Consider the following 12263-nt stretch of genomic DNA (forward strand, 5'->3'; position numbering starts at 1 on the left):
CCACTCAGCCGGTTTTCACTGACCAAGGTTCTTAAGTCAGGTAGGTTAGAAATGGCAAAATTGGTTCTCCTGTGCTATTTATTAAACAATAATTGTTTTCCCAATTTGCCCTTGATTTGATTTTGCCAATCCAATTAAAGTAAGTGTATTTATTTAGCTAGTTATCATACTTCAACCCAACAATTATAGTGTCTCTATGGTTTAGAGTACGTATAAAACAAGGATTAAAATATCCACAATTAGATTAAAATTTATCTGAATCATATCGTAAAGCAATATAACAGTGATCTTGCCATCCCCACATGAATGCACAAAAAGCATCAACAAACAAAATGGCATCAGGGTTAAACTTAAAAAAAAATCCTCTGAAACAGCTCCTTTGTTAACAATTTCCAGAAAAAGTGCTGGGAGGAGGCCAAACTGATCCCTTTTGGGAGGCTGCTTCAGAGTTAAAAATGGTTGTCAAAGTATGAAAAGCTTCCAGATTAATGTACATATGTGTCCCTGGATAGTTTATTACAAACACTTAATTTTTAGAAAATTTTTACTTATTAAAAATGTAACTATTGTGTGCATAATATATGTATTTAAATCCATTTCCAAATTATTCCTCAGATAAGTGTTAGCAGAAATGGGATGAAATTTAATGCCAGCTGGAAACTTGAGTATACTGTAGATCAGGGGTCCCCAACCTTTTGGACCTCAGGGACCACCAAGTTCATAATATTAAATCCCACGGACCACTAATACGAATCCAGTGTGCCACTTGCTGAAGTGCCTGGACTCCCAGTGACAGGATGGGGTCCTCCAGGCACTCTCCCTCCTCTTTCTTTCTTTCTCTCTCTCCTTCCCTCTTTCTCTCATTTTCTCTTTCTCTCTCTCTCCCCCTCTCTCTTTCTCTCTCTCCTACTCATTCTCTCTCTGATTTCCTCTCTGTCTCTTTTTCTCTCTCTTTCATTCTGTCTCTCTCTCTCTCTCTCTCTCTCTCTCATTCTGTCTCTTTCTTTCTCTCTTTCATTCTGTCTCTCATTCTCTCTCTCTGATTTTCTTCTGTCTCTTTCTTTCTCTGTCTCATTCTATCTGTCTCTCATTCTGTCTCTCATTCTCTCTGATCTCTCTGTCTCTCTCTCTCATTCTCTCATTCTTTCTCTTTCTCTTTCTCTCTTTTATTCTCTCATTCTGTCTCTTTCTCTCTCTCATTCTCTCCTTTTCACTCTCTCTCTTCTCTTTCATTCTCTGTCTCTCTGTGTGTGTCTCATTCTGATTCTCATTCTCTGATTCTCTCTTTCATTCTGTCTCTCTCTCATTCTCTCTCTGATTCTCTGATTCTGTCTCTGTCTCGTTCTTTCTCTCTCTCTCATTCTCTCTTTCTTTCATTCTGTCTCTTTCTCTTTTTCTCTCCCCCCTCTCATTCTCTCTCCCCCCTCTCTTTCTCTCTCTCTTTCATTCTCTTTCTCTCTTTCTCTCTTTTTCTCTCCCCCTCTCTCATTCTCTCTCCCTCCTCTCTTTCTCTCTCTCTTTCATTCTCTTTCTCATTCTCTCTCCCCCTCTCTCATTCTCTCTCTCTTTCTCTGCCACCCTCTCCCCCTTTCTCATTCTCTCTCTCTCTTTCATTCTCTCTCTCATTCTCTCCCCCCTCTCTTTCTCTCTCTCTCACTCTTTCTTTTTCTCTCTCCCCCTCTTTCATTCTCTCTCTCATTCTCTCTGTGTCTCTTTCTTTCTTTCTCTCTCTCTTTCTCAATCTCTCTCTCTCGTTCTGATTCTCTCTCTGATTCTCTGATTCTCTTTCCCTCTCCCATCTCATGGGCCATCTCATGTGTCTTGGGGCTGAGAGGAAGTCAAGTGTCTCCCGGAGAGACCGAGGTGCGTGGAGCACCAACAAGGGCTGGAAGAAACTCTCCTGCTCTGGAATATGGAGTGAATCTCCATCTCACAGGTGAGGAGTGACTGGGAAGGGAGAGCAAGGGGCGGAAACAGCCACTTGTAGGTTCAGCCAAGAGGAAGCTACAGCAGGGGGAAGAAACAGCCCGGGGTTGCCGCCACCCGTTGCTTCAGCCCGCCTGCACCGCCACCCTCCCTTGCACCATTAGCTCATTCCGGCTGGTGAGGGCTGCGCTGCAAAGTTGCAAATTGCACAAACCTCCCTCTACAGCGGAGATTTACAGCCCCACCATGAGCTGCCTGGCCAGTCCCATATTCCAGAGCTCTAGTCACAGGACTGGCCATTGCTCATCCTGGAGCAGCTCCTCCACCCTGGTGCACTGCGGACCACCAAATTTTTTTCGCAGACCACCAGTGGTCCGCGGACCACTGGCTGGTGACCACTGCTGTAGATCATTGAAAAGTTTCCACAGTTCATTTATTGATTATTTGAAGTTACAACGGCACTGTAAAAAGTGACCTATGACTATTTTTCAAACTAATGTGTGTTGCAGCCTCCCCATGGTCACGTGATCAAAATTCAGACACTTGGCAACTGACTCATATTTATGATGGTTGCAGTGTCCCAGGATCAAGTCATCCTCTTTTACGACCTCCTGACAAGCCAATTCAATGGGGAAGCCAGATTCACTTAACAACCCTGTTGCTAACTGAATAACTGCAGTGATCTGCTTAATAATTGTGGCAAGAAAGGTTGTAAAATGGGGAACTTAACAAATGTCTCACTTAGCAACATAAATTTTGGGCTCAATTATAGTCATAAGTTGAGGACTACTTGTAATTCCAAAGTGTTGTCTTCTGAAACATTCCTGGACTTCATGTTGCTCTCTGGATATTGTCATAAAATGCTGTTGCTGCTAGGATCTCTGCTAATTTCCTCAGGGATTATACAGTACTTGGATGGGAGGCACATGAACCTTCCATATCACCATTGGGGACAATTGATATTCTGCTAGGTCAGTGTTGGCAAACCTTTTCGGCACTGAGTGCTGAAACGGGAATGTGGGCGCACGTGGGGGGGAGCACCAGAAATCAGAAGACCAGCTTCGCAGTGCACATGTGCGGGAGCACCGGAAACTGGAAGAGCAGTTCTGATAATAAATAAATAAATAAATAAATAAATAAATAAATAAATAAATAAATAAATAAATAAATAATTTTATTTCTATACCAACCTTCTCCCGAAGGACTCAGGGCGGTGTACAGCCTATTAAAAACACAAGACAACATCAATTAAAATAGTTTAAAATTATTAAATGAATTTGGCTCAATTTAAAACCTCAGGAATTTAAAACCCAATTTAAAATTGTTATGTTGATAGCCCAGCTTGGCGGAACAACAGAGTCTTGAGTGCACAACGAAATGCCCGGAGGTCGGAGATCTTACGTAATGCTGGGGGCAGTTCATTCCACAGGGCTGGGGCTCCCACAGAGAAGGCCCTCCCCCTGGGTGTCACCAGCCGACATAACTTGGCTGATGGCACCCTGAGGAGACCCTCTCTGTGGGAGCGGACTGGCTGGTGGGAGGCTATTGGTGGCAGAAGTCAGTCTCGAAGGTACCTGGGTCCCATGCCATGGAGCGTTTTAAAGGTGGTGACCAACACCTTGAATCGCACCCAGAAGACCACTGGGAGCCAGTGCAGCTCGTGCAGGAGGGGTGTCACCTGGGAACAATGAGTTGCGCCCATAACCACCCGCACGGCCGCATTCTGGACCAGCTGGAGCCTCCGAGTGCTCTTCAAGGGGAGCCCCATGTAGAGAGCATTACAATAGTCCAGCCGGGAGGTGACAAGGGCGTAAGTGACCTTGCGCAAGGCATCCCGGTCCAAAAAGGGTTGCAACTGGCGAATCAGGCGAACCTGATAAAAGGCCCCCCTGGCCACGGCCGTCATATGCTCTTCTAAAGACAGCCGTGCGTCCAGGAGGACATCCAGATTGCGAGCCCTCTCTGTGGGGGGCAAAGATTCACCCCCAATAGTCAGCGATGGCACCTGCTGACTATATCGGGACGCCGGAAGCCACAGCCACTCAGTCTTGGAAGGGTTGAGCCTGAGCCTGTTCCTCCCCATCCAGACCCGCACGGCCTCCAGGCAGTGAGACATCACATCAAGGGCATCGTTGGGGTGGTCTGGGATGGAGATGTACAGCTGAGTATCATCAGCGTACAGATGACACTTCACCCCAAAACCATGGATGATCTCACCCAGCGGCTTCACATAAATGTTGAACAGAAGAGGCGAGAGGACCGACCCTTGCGGCACTCCCCATGCGAGGCGCCTCGAGGTCGACCTCTGCCCCCCTGCCAACACAAACTGCGAGCGGTCAGAGAGGAAGGAGGAGAACCACCGCAAAATGGTTCCCCCTATTCCTAACCCTCTCAACTGCTGCAGCATGATACCATGGTTGATGGTATCAAAAGCCGCTGAGAGATCTAATAGGACTTAGGACAGAGGAGCAACCCCTGTCCCGAGCCCTCCAGAGATCATCCACCAACGCGACCAATGCCGTTTCAGTGCTGTACCCCTGCCTGAAGCCCGACTGGTACGGGTCCAGATAGATAGCTTCATCCAGGTGCCGGGGAAGCTGTCGTGCCACTACGCTCTCAACAACCTTCGCCACAAAATGAAGGTTGGAGACTGGACGATAGTTGGCTAATTCAGCTGGGTCCAGGGAAGGCTTCTTGAGGAGGGGCCTCACTACCGCCTCTTTCAAGGCATCAGGAAAGGCACCCTCACTCAGAGAAGCACTTATAATTCCCCGGAGCCAGCCTTGTGTAACCTCCCGGGAGGCCAGTACCAATCAGGAGGGACACGGGTCCAATAAACACGTGGCGGCACTAATCTTACCCAGGACCCTGTCCACATTCGCCACATGATGGTGAACCTATGGCACACGTGCCAGAAGTGGCCTGCAGAGCCATCTCTCTGGGCATGCCAGCTGTCGCCTGTTCTTCCGGGTTCCAGCATGCCGGCCAGCTGGGAAACTGAGCTTCTAATTTCTGGCGTGTGCATGCATGCCCGCATGCATGCTGGGGAGCTGCTGTTCTGGTTTCTGGCATTCCCACGTGTGAGAAGACCAGCTGGCCGGCGTGCCAGAGGTGGTATTCAGCAGGTTCTGACCAGTTCTAGAGAACTGGTAGCGGAAATTTTGAGTAGTTCAGAAAACCGGTAAATACCACCTCTGACTGGCCCCGCCCCCATCTATTCTCTGTCTCCCAAGTCCCAGCTGATCAGGAAGAAATGGGGATTTTACAGTATCCTTCCCCTGGAGTGGGGTAGGAATGGAGAATTTACAGTATCCTCCCCCTGCCATGCCCATCAAGCCATGCCCACCAAGCCATGCCATGCTCACCAAGCTATGCCCACAGAACCGATACTAAAATTTTTTGAATCCCACCACTGTGGCATGCATGTGCACACCAGAACCTGCAAGAGTTACAGGCGATGGCTGGCATGCCCGGAGAGATGGCTTTGCATGCCACTTCTGGCATGCGTGCCATAGGTTTGCCATCACGGTGCTAGGTCATTGCCTTCAGACCTGCATTCAGCTGGAATGGGTATGAAACTATTAGAAGAAGATGGGGTTAAAGATGGCTGGAGGAATAGGATTCAATTTCATACTCCAATCTCTTGAGCCAGAGATGTACTTTGAAGGTTGCTGTATCTCCTAACTATACTTTAGGCACAGGCAACTGGAATATCAGATGCTCTTTCAATTCATCGCAGGCCTAACTTAGTTATGAGGAATGTAATCATCCTAGTTAATTATTGGATTTGGTGAAAATGTACTGGAGGTACTCAAAACTATCCATGAGACTTTTCAATTCTATGTTTGTGAGTGCTTCATAGCTGGCGTTAGGTTCAAACCCACCCACCCACCATTTATTATACTTTTCTCAATTCCTGTAGATATAATTCACAATAATTCATGGTATAATACATTGGTTATCATTAAAGTACTAGACCAGTAGTCGGTTGCCCCCGGTTCAGACTGGTTCACAAGAACCGGTAGTAAAACCGGCAGGAGGCCACACCCACCCACCCACCCCCGGATGTCGCCACCAGCAATCTGCGCATGTGCGCACGATCCCATTGCGAACCAGTGGTAAAGGAAAGTAGAAACCACCCCTGTACTAGACACTTTATTTATTTTTTTGTTACAGCAGGCAAACATGGCTTTCCAACCCCAACTTATTACATCCAGGAATTTTTGAAGAGGAAGATTGTGTTTGTTTATTTATGTGAATCTCAAAGAGAAATTGAAATAAAATTGTACTCTGGTATGTTATGTATTATGATGAGGATATTTTAACTTTGACGAACTCTTTCATATAAATGTGTGGACATTTGCTTCTGTATATTTAAATTTAGCTCAGTGTACTAATCTTGCAGGGAAGAAGGACCAAAATCTATGCTGTTTTACCTGGAGACATTTGAAACTCAATTTTCCTTAATGCTTTGTTTACCTTCAAGTGTGGTTCAATATTAATTTATTACTGACATTTGCAGTATCATGTTCACCTTACCTTCCGGAGTTTCTTATCTGTATATTGCTCTATATGGAGGATATTGATCACTTCCTAGCTTCTAATTATGATTACAGCTTGCGATTGTATTATGCTTTGGTCTTAACCATCTCAAATAGCAGAGTGCAATATTTTACTGAAATGTTAAGACTTGGGTTTCCCCATTAGAACATACAGTAAATTAGGTTTGGCATGTTTTTATTTCAATTTTACCAATGAGCAACTTTTTAAAAATCTGCACAAACAAATGGAAATATGTAAGATTTTTGCTCTCTAAAATAACCCCCCTACTATCCCTCAGTCTTTTCTGATTTAATCAAATGTTACTTACTTAAGATTGGAGCTTCTACAAGGTTTAAGAAGTCCTCTTGGATTGGGGATTATGTGTCTCCTCTAAGTACCTCACTATTGTTCTGTTACATCCAGCTGGTTTCCTAACTTGATCTGTCTCAAAGACTTGACTCATACGTACCAGGAACTTCAAGGAAGTTCATCCCACTTCAGATTAGATTTCTGAACTGGAGGTTTAAAAAAGCAGAACAATTTATTTCATTATTCTTTAACTAATCTAACACTAAGTGGAAAAGAGATGAAGTGATAAAATCCAATAGCTGGTTTAAAAAACACATCATTTATTTGGAAAACATTAAATAAAATAAGACTAGGAAAAGGTTAGGAGGAGGAGAAGGACAAATCTTTTCTTGGGATATTAGCCAAACAATAGTTATTTATTGTGGTATCTTATTTTCAAACGATTTTCTTCTAGGATTAAAAAATTCCACCATTCTGATCAGGCCACAAGTACAGCCAATGTCATTTGTTATTGTTTCTCTGTTGTTTCCATTCGTTTTTTTTTTTTTTTAAATTGAAGTTTCTTAATCTGCCAGGCAGGAGGAGGACGACTCTGAAAGTGAGTTTGGCAGCTTGGATATCCTACTGTTTTTCATTGATCACAAAGGAATTTCCAGCTTTTCTGCTGGATCTTAGAGCAAATCTGATAGATATACTTTCTAAGAAGTAATCAAATAAACTTACATTTGCTTTTTCTTTTCCAGATTATTTGAATCCAGCAAATTTAAGAATTCTTTGGTGCCAACTTCAAATCAGGTATTTACCTTGTTTCTACAAAATTTTCAAAGCTAAAAATATTTTTTCTCTATTCCCAAATGATCTTTAAGAAAAGAATGTACATTCTATTTTTTTTTTTGAGGAATTTCTTTATTTTGGAACATTTGCATGGGTACCATAAACAAAGCAAATATTCTGTATTGTACATTTGGAAGCATGTTGTCCATTGTCAATGTTCAATCAATTGAGAAAATGGAAGCAGTTGTAATGATGGTAAATGATTAGATCAGATAAATGGGTTTATTATTTGAAATTTAAATTTTTCGATGGCCATTGAAAATGAGAAGCACACAAGGAAATGGATGATGGGCTATGATAAAAAGAGAGAAGAGAACATAAAAGAGACTTTTTGACAGTAGCTTCTGTCACATATGATATGTGTTTCAAAACTACAAATCACCTGGAAATATTCTTATGGTTTTACTTCTGTATTTGTAAAATTACTAGCAATGTGATAAATGTACCTCACCGGACTGCTAATTGTGAATATTTTTATTGCATTTTATTTTTTTCATTAAATCTACTTTGCAAGCTGTTAAAGACAGAAACTGGTAAAATGTTCAATCCCTTGCTTTTAGTAGTTAAATTTATGTCTTAACTTTGAACTTAACAGAGATATGTTCGTTTTTGCCTATAATGTTTTGATACATTTATTTTCTGTTCAATGTTGTTGGATGTTCTTGCAAAAGAGAATACATGAAGTTGCTGTATGAGGGAGATTGTGGTTTCTAAATATGATAAAGAAATAAAGAAATATCTGTAGCCCAGGGTTGAACTGTCAAGTCCTTGGTATTTTCTGAGCTTGTTTTTTTGCTTGCAGATGTTTAATTACACAACTGGGTAATATCATATGAGCCAAGTGAGTGTGGAGTTTGCTGCCTGTTTATATATGTCACACATAGAAATAAACCATATTTACACATCATTGAAAAGAGACAACTAAAAAAGCTAAGAAAGAAAGAAAGAAAGAAAGAAAGAAAAAGAAAGAAAGAAAGAAAGAAAGAAAGAAAGAAAGAAAGAAAGAAAGAAAGAAAGAAAGAAACAAGCCCAACAGAACAGGTCCTCTCCAGCATCCAACAAGATAGGCAGGGATTAAAACCATGTAAACAATCAAAGAGAAAACAATACCCTATCAAGGAAATATCAAACAAAACCTCATTCCCTCCAACACTGGGTGGACAAACTTCTGTGTATAAATAGGGAGCAAACCCCACACTTTTCAGCACTGTTGATGTTACTTAGTTGGGCAATTTATTTAATTATATTTCAAATTTATATAGCTACCCATTTCACAAAACTAGCGGCTTATTACAAAATTATAAAACAATAGTTCACAAATAACAATGATTTGTTATTTGTTAGTAATAATCATTACTATTAAAAATATTAAAAATTATAAAGTGCAACTAAAAAATAATGAGCTTAATAACAACTATAACAACTATAACAACAACAACAACAACAACAACAACAACAACAACAACAACAATAGCAACAACAGAGTCATCTCACTACTTCACCAGTTCCTTGGGGTTCCCAGGCATGATGGCACAACTAAGTCTTGAGGGACCTTTGGAAAGGTACCAGCCTAACCTAAGACGGGTGGATATTCCACAATGTAGGTGCCATAGCTGAGAAGGCCCACAACCAGCATGTCCTCTCACCAAGATCTGGTGGGACAGGAAGATGTACTTGGGGAGGTGGTCCCTCAAATAACTTGATCCCATATAGGTCCTTTAAAGGTCAGAACCAACAATTTGGATTAGATCTGGAAACAAACAGGTAACCAATACAGTTGGCAAGGTAGACGTGTACTGTGTGTTCTACAAGGGGCACACATAACTGCCAGTGCCACTGCATTTTGCACCAACTCAAGTTTCCGGATACTCTTCCAAGGCAGCCTTCATTGTACAGTCCAATGAAACATCTGCAGGCAAACAACCAAACCAGAGAGCACCAAGGATGCCACAGTTTTTGAACTGTTAGTCATTTATTTGTTTTTATTTTAAATGTGAGAAAGGAAAAAATATATATCCTGATTTCCACCAAACAATCTACCCCACTTTCCGTCACTTCTCAAAAAAGAATCAATTGACTATTAGGAAGAATCTAGTTTATGATGCTTTTTCATGGGACCAATGCATCTTGGTTTGCTTCAGATACACTCTGAGGGAGTGTTTTTCATCTTTGATCAGGGAACAACTCCCTTGTTGAAAAGGGAGCCATCACTCTCCACTTGAACTGGAATGTTTCCTGTTCCTCAGTGTGGGAAAATTCTTTTTTCTGTGGGGTACTTAGTGCTGTCTGAGCTTGGTTGTTTTCTTGCAGATGTTTCAACACAAACTAAGTAACATTATCAGTGCTAGTAAGGAAATATAATTTGCTGTCATTTTGTGGCTTGCTCTATCAGTGTCGGTTGGAATGGATTCGGTAGTTCTTTGATTGGGCTGTTGTTTACTGTTCGCTTGTTTGTCTGAATTGGTGAGTTTCTCAATTGGGGAGTTGTTTGTTTTTGATTGTTGTTCTAGTGTTAATATTGGTGCTAATCTCTGCTTATCTGGGTGTTGATTGCTGATGAGGAGGTGTTTAGGTCTTTTTATTTCCTTTTTGGCTTCTTGATTGTCTCCTTTGAGAGGTATGCGGAGGTTGGATTCTTTTTTTCACCAGGTACATAGTGAGGAAATTCAATCTTATGACGGCTCACATCAGTTTCAGAATGGGCTTTTTCCTATCTGTATCTATCATTCACTTCCCTCATATCCTATACAGTATTTATCTGATCTTTGTGAGGTCCTACTGTTGTCACTCTGTCTAGCTCTTGTGCCAACCCTGGCACTTTAGATGAGGTATTGGCAGTGATTCAGTCTCTGCTTTATGTCTGTTATGTATCTTTGCTTTCACCAAGAAATAAGTGTTCCTGAATAGTTACTCTGCTTGACAAATTGTGCTCCCAGACTTGCTGCTAACATTGCATATCTTTTGGTTGTCTGGGTTGTAAGTGAGCCCTTGGAGTGTATCCAATGCATCTTAGATTTGCTTGGGCTTTTTTCCCCCTTAGAAACTACCTTCTCAGGACATTATATGGATACATTAGTTGAAGTTTGTGAAGTAAACTGAATGGAACGATGCAAGCATTCACTGTCGTTATTGCATAATATGCTATTTAAGTCTCACTTCATTCTACAAAGCCCACTTCATGTGAAACAGTATTATTTCAAATTAATACATTTCAAAAGAATTGTATTACATTCAGTGTGCTGTAAAGTAGTCTGTGCCAGAGACGTGGGATCTCCTTTGTTTTCTTCTCTTGTACTGAATTGCTGTTAATTGCTATATTTGCAATTTAGATTCTTATGAATTAAAAAAAAAAGGGGACCCATACAGGTTTTGTATAGAAAACCTATCTATTGCAGAAGCTGACATCTACTGAAATTTTTTCCCATGGTAAAGAAAGTTTCATGAGTCTAGTTCATAAAAAGTGATAGTAAGTGCAGCTTCGCAATGGGTCACCATTTTGTATAGCAGCCAGGCTTCAATCTGAATGGGCATTTTAATGGCTGCACAGCTGTGGCTGAAGATGCAACCACTCCCTTGTGGTCTGTCCTGTTCCACCCTTGGCCCTGTCATTGCCCTCCTCTCTCTAAGTTGAGCAAATAGTTCTGCCAAACCACAGAGGCAGAAGCAAAGGTGGCTGCCATTTCTGTCGTCCTTTTGAGGAGATTAATGAGATAAAGTGGTGACTCTCCAGGTTACAACCTAAAAGGTGATTTCTTCTTCTTCTTCTTCTTCTTTTTTTTTGCAGAGTAGAACAACATAAATGTTTGTAGCTAGAATAGAATAGAATAGAATAGAATAGAATAGAATAGAATAGAATAGAATAGAATAGAATAGAATAGAATAGAATTTTTTATTGGCCAAGTATGATTGGACACACAAGGAATTTGTCTTGGTGCATATGCTCTCAGTGTACATAAAATAAAGGATACATTCATCAACACTTAATGATAGTCGTAGGTTACAAATAAGCAATCAGGAAACAATATCAATATAAATCGTAAGGATACAAGCAACAACGTTACAGTCATACAGTCATAAGTGGGAGGAGATGGGTGATGGGAATGATGAGAAGATGAGAAGATTAATAGTAGTGCAGACTTAGTAAATAGTTTGACAGTGTTGAGGGAATTATTTGTTTAGCAGAGCAATGGCGTTCGGGAAAAAACTCTTCTTATGTCTAGTTGTTTTGGTGTGCAGTGCTCTATAGTGTCGTTTTGAGGGTTTAAACAGTTTATGTCCACGATGTGAGGGGTCTGTAAAGGGGTCTGAGTAGCTATAAATGCAGAGTTCTTACCTGTTAATTGTCTTCGGTTGAGAAATAAAATTTATATGAAATACCTCCTTCTCTATTTTTCTTACAGTGATACTCTGACGGTTATGAAAAATAATTCTCAATCAAACTATTTCCCATCTTGAGGTGTAACAGGGAATCATCATGAAGGAGATTCCTGATGTTATTTCTGTATGCCTCAATTTTTTAACTGTTCAACTATGGGTGGAAGATCCTATTGAAATCGTGCTGCCCACTAGCAGTCTGTAAGAGTATATGGGACAAGATAAGCAGTTTCCTTTGAGTATAAAGGTTCAGTGAGATGTATACTCAGTTTATTAGT

At 41.3% G+C, this 12263-nt stretch overlaps 1 protein-coding gene across 1 annotated transcript in view; it reads left to right on the forward strand.

Annotated features, from left to right (window-relative positions):
* Positions 1-7552: 7552 nt before the first annotated feature.
* Positions 7553-12263, forward strand: part of TSPAN4 (tetraspanin 4) — a 437882-nt gene continuing 433171 nt past the window's right edge. The window contains exon 1 of the mRNA XM_070957398.1: positions 7553-7572. The gene's annotated coding sequence lies outside the window, so the exon portion shown is untranslated. The remainder of the gene's footprint in view (positions 7573-12263) is intronic.

The sequence above is a fragment of the Pituophis catenifer genome, unplaced genomic scaffold, assembly GCF_029215685.1.
Source record: "Pituophis catenifer annectens isolate HBS135680 unplaced genomic scaffold, rPitCat1.0.hap2 SCAF_1, whole genome shotgun sequence".
NCBI classification, from domain to species: domain Eukaryota; kingdom Metazoa; phylum Chordata; class Lepidosauria; order Squamata; family Colubridae; genus Pituophis; species Pituophis catenifer.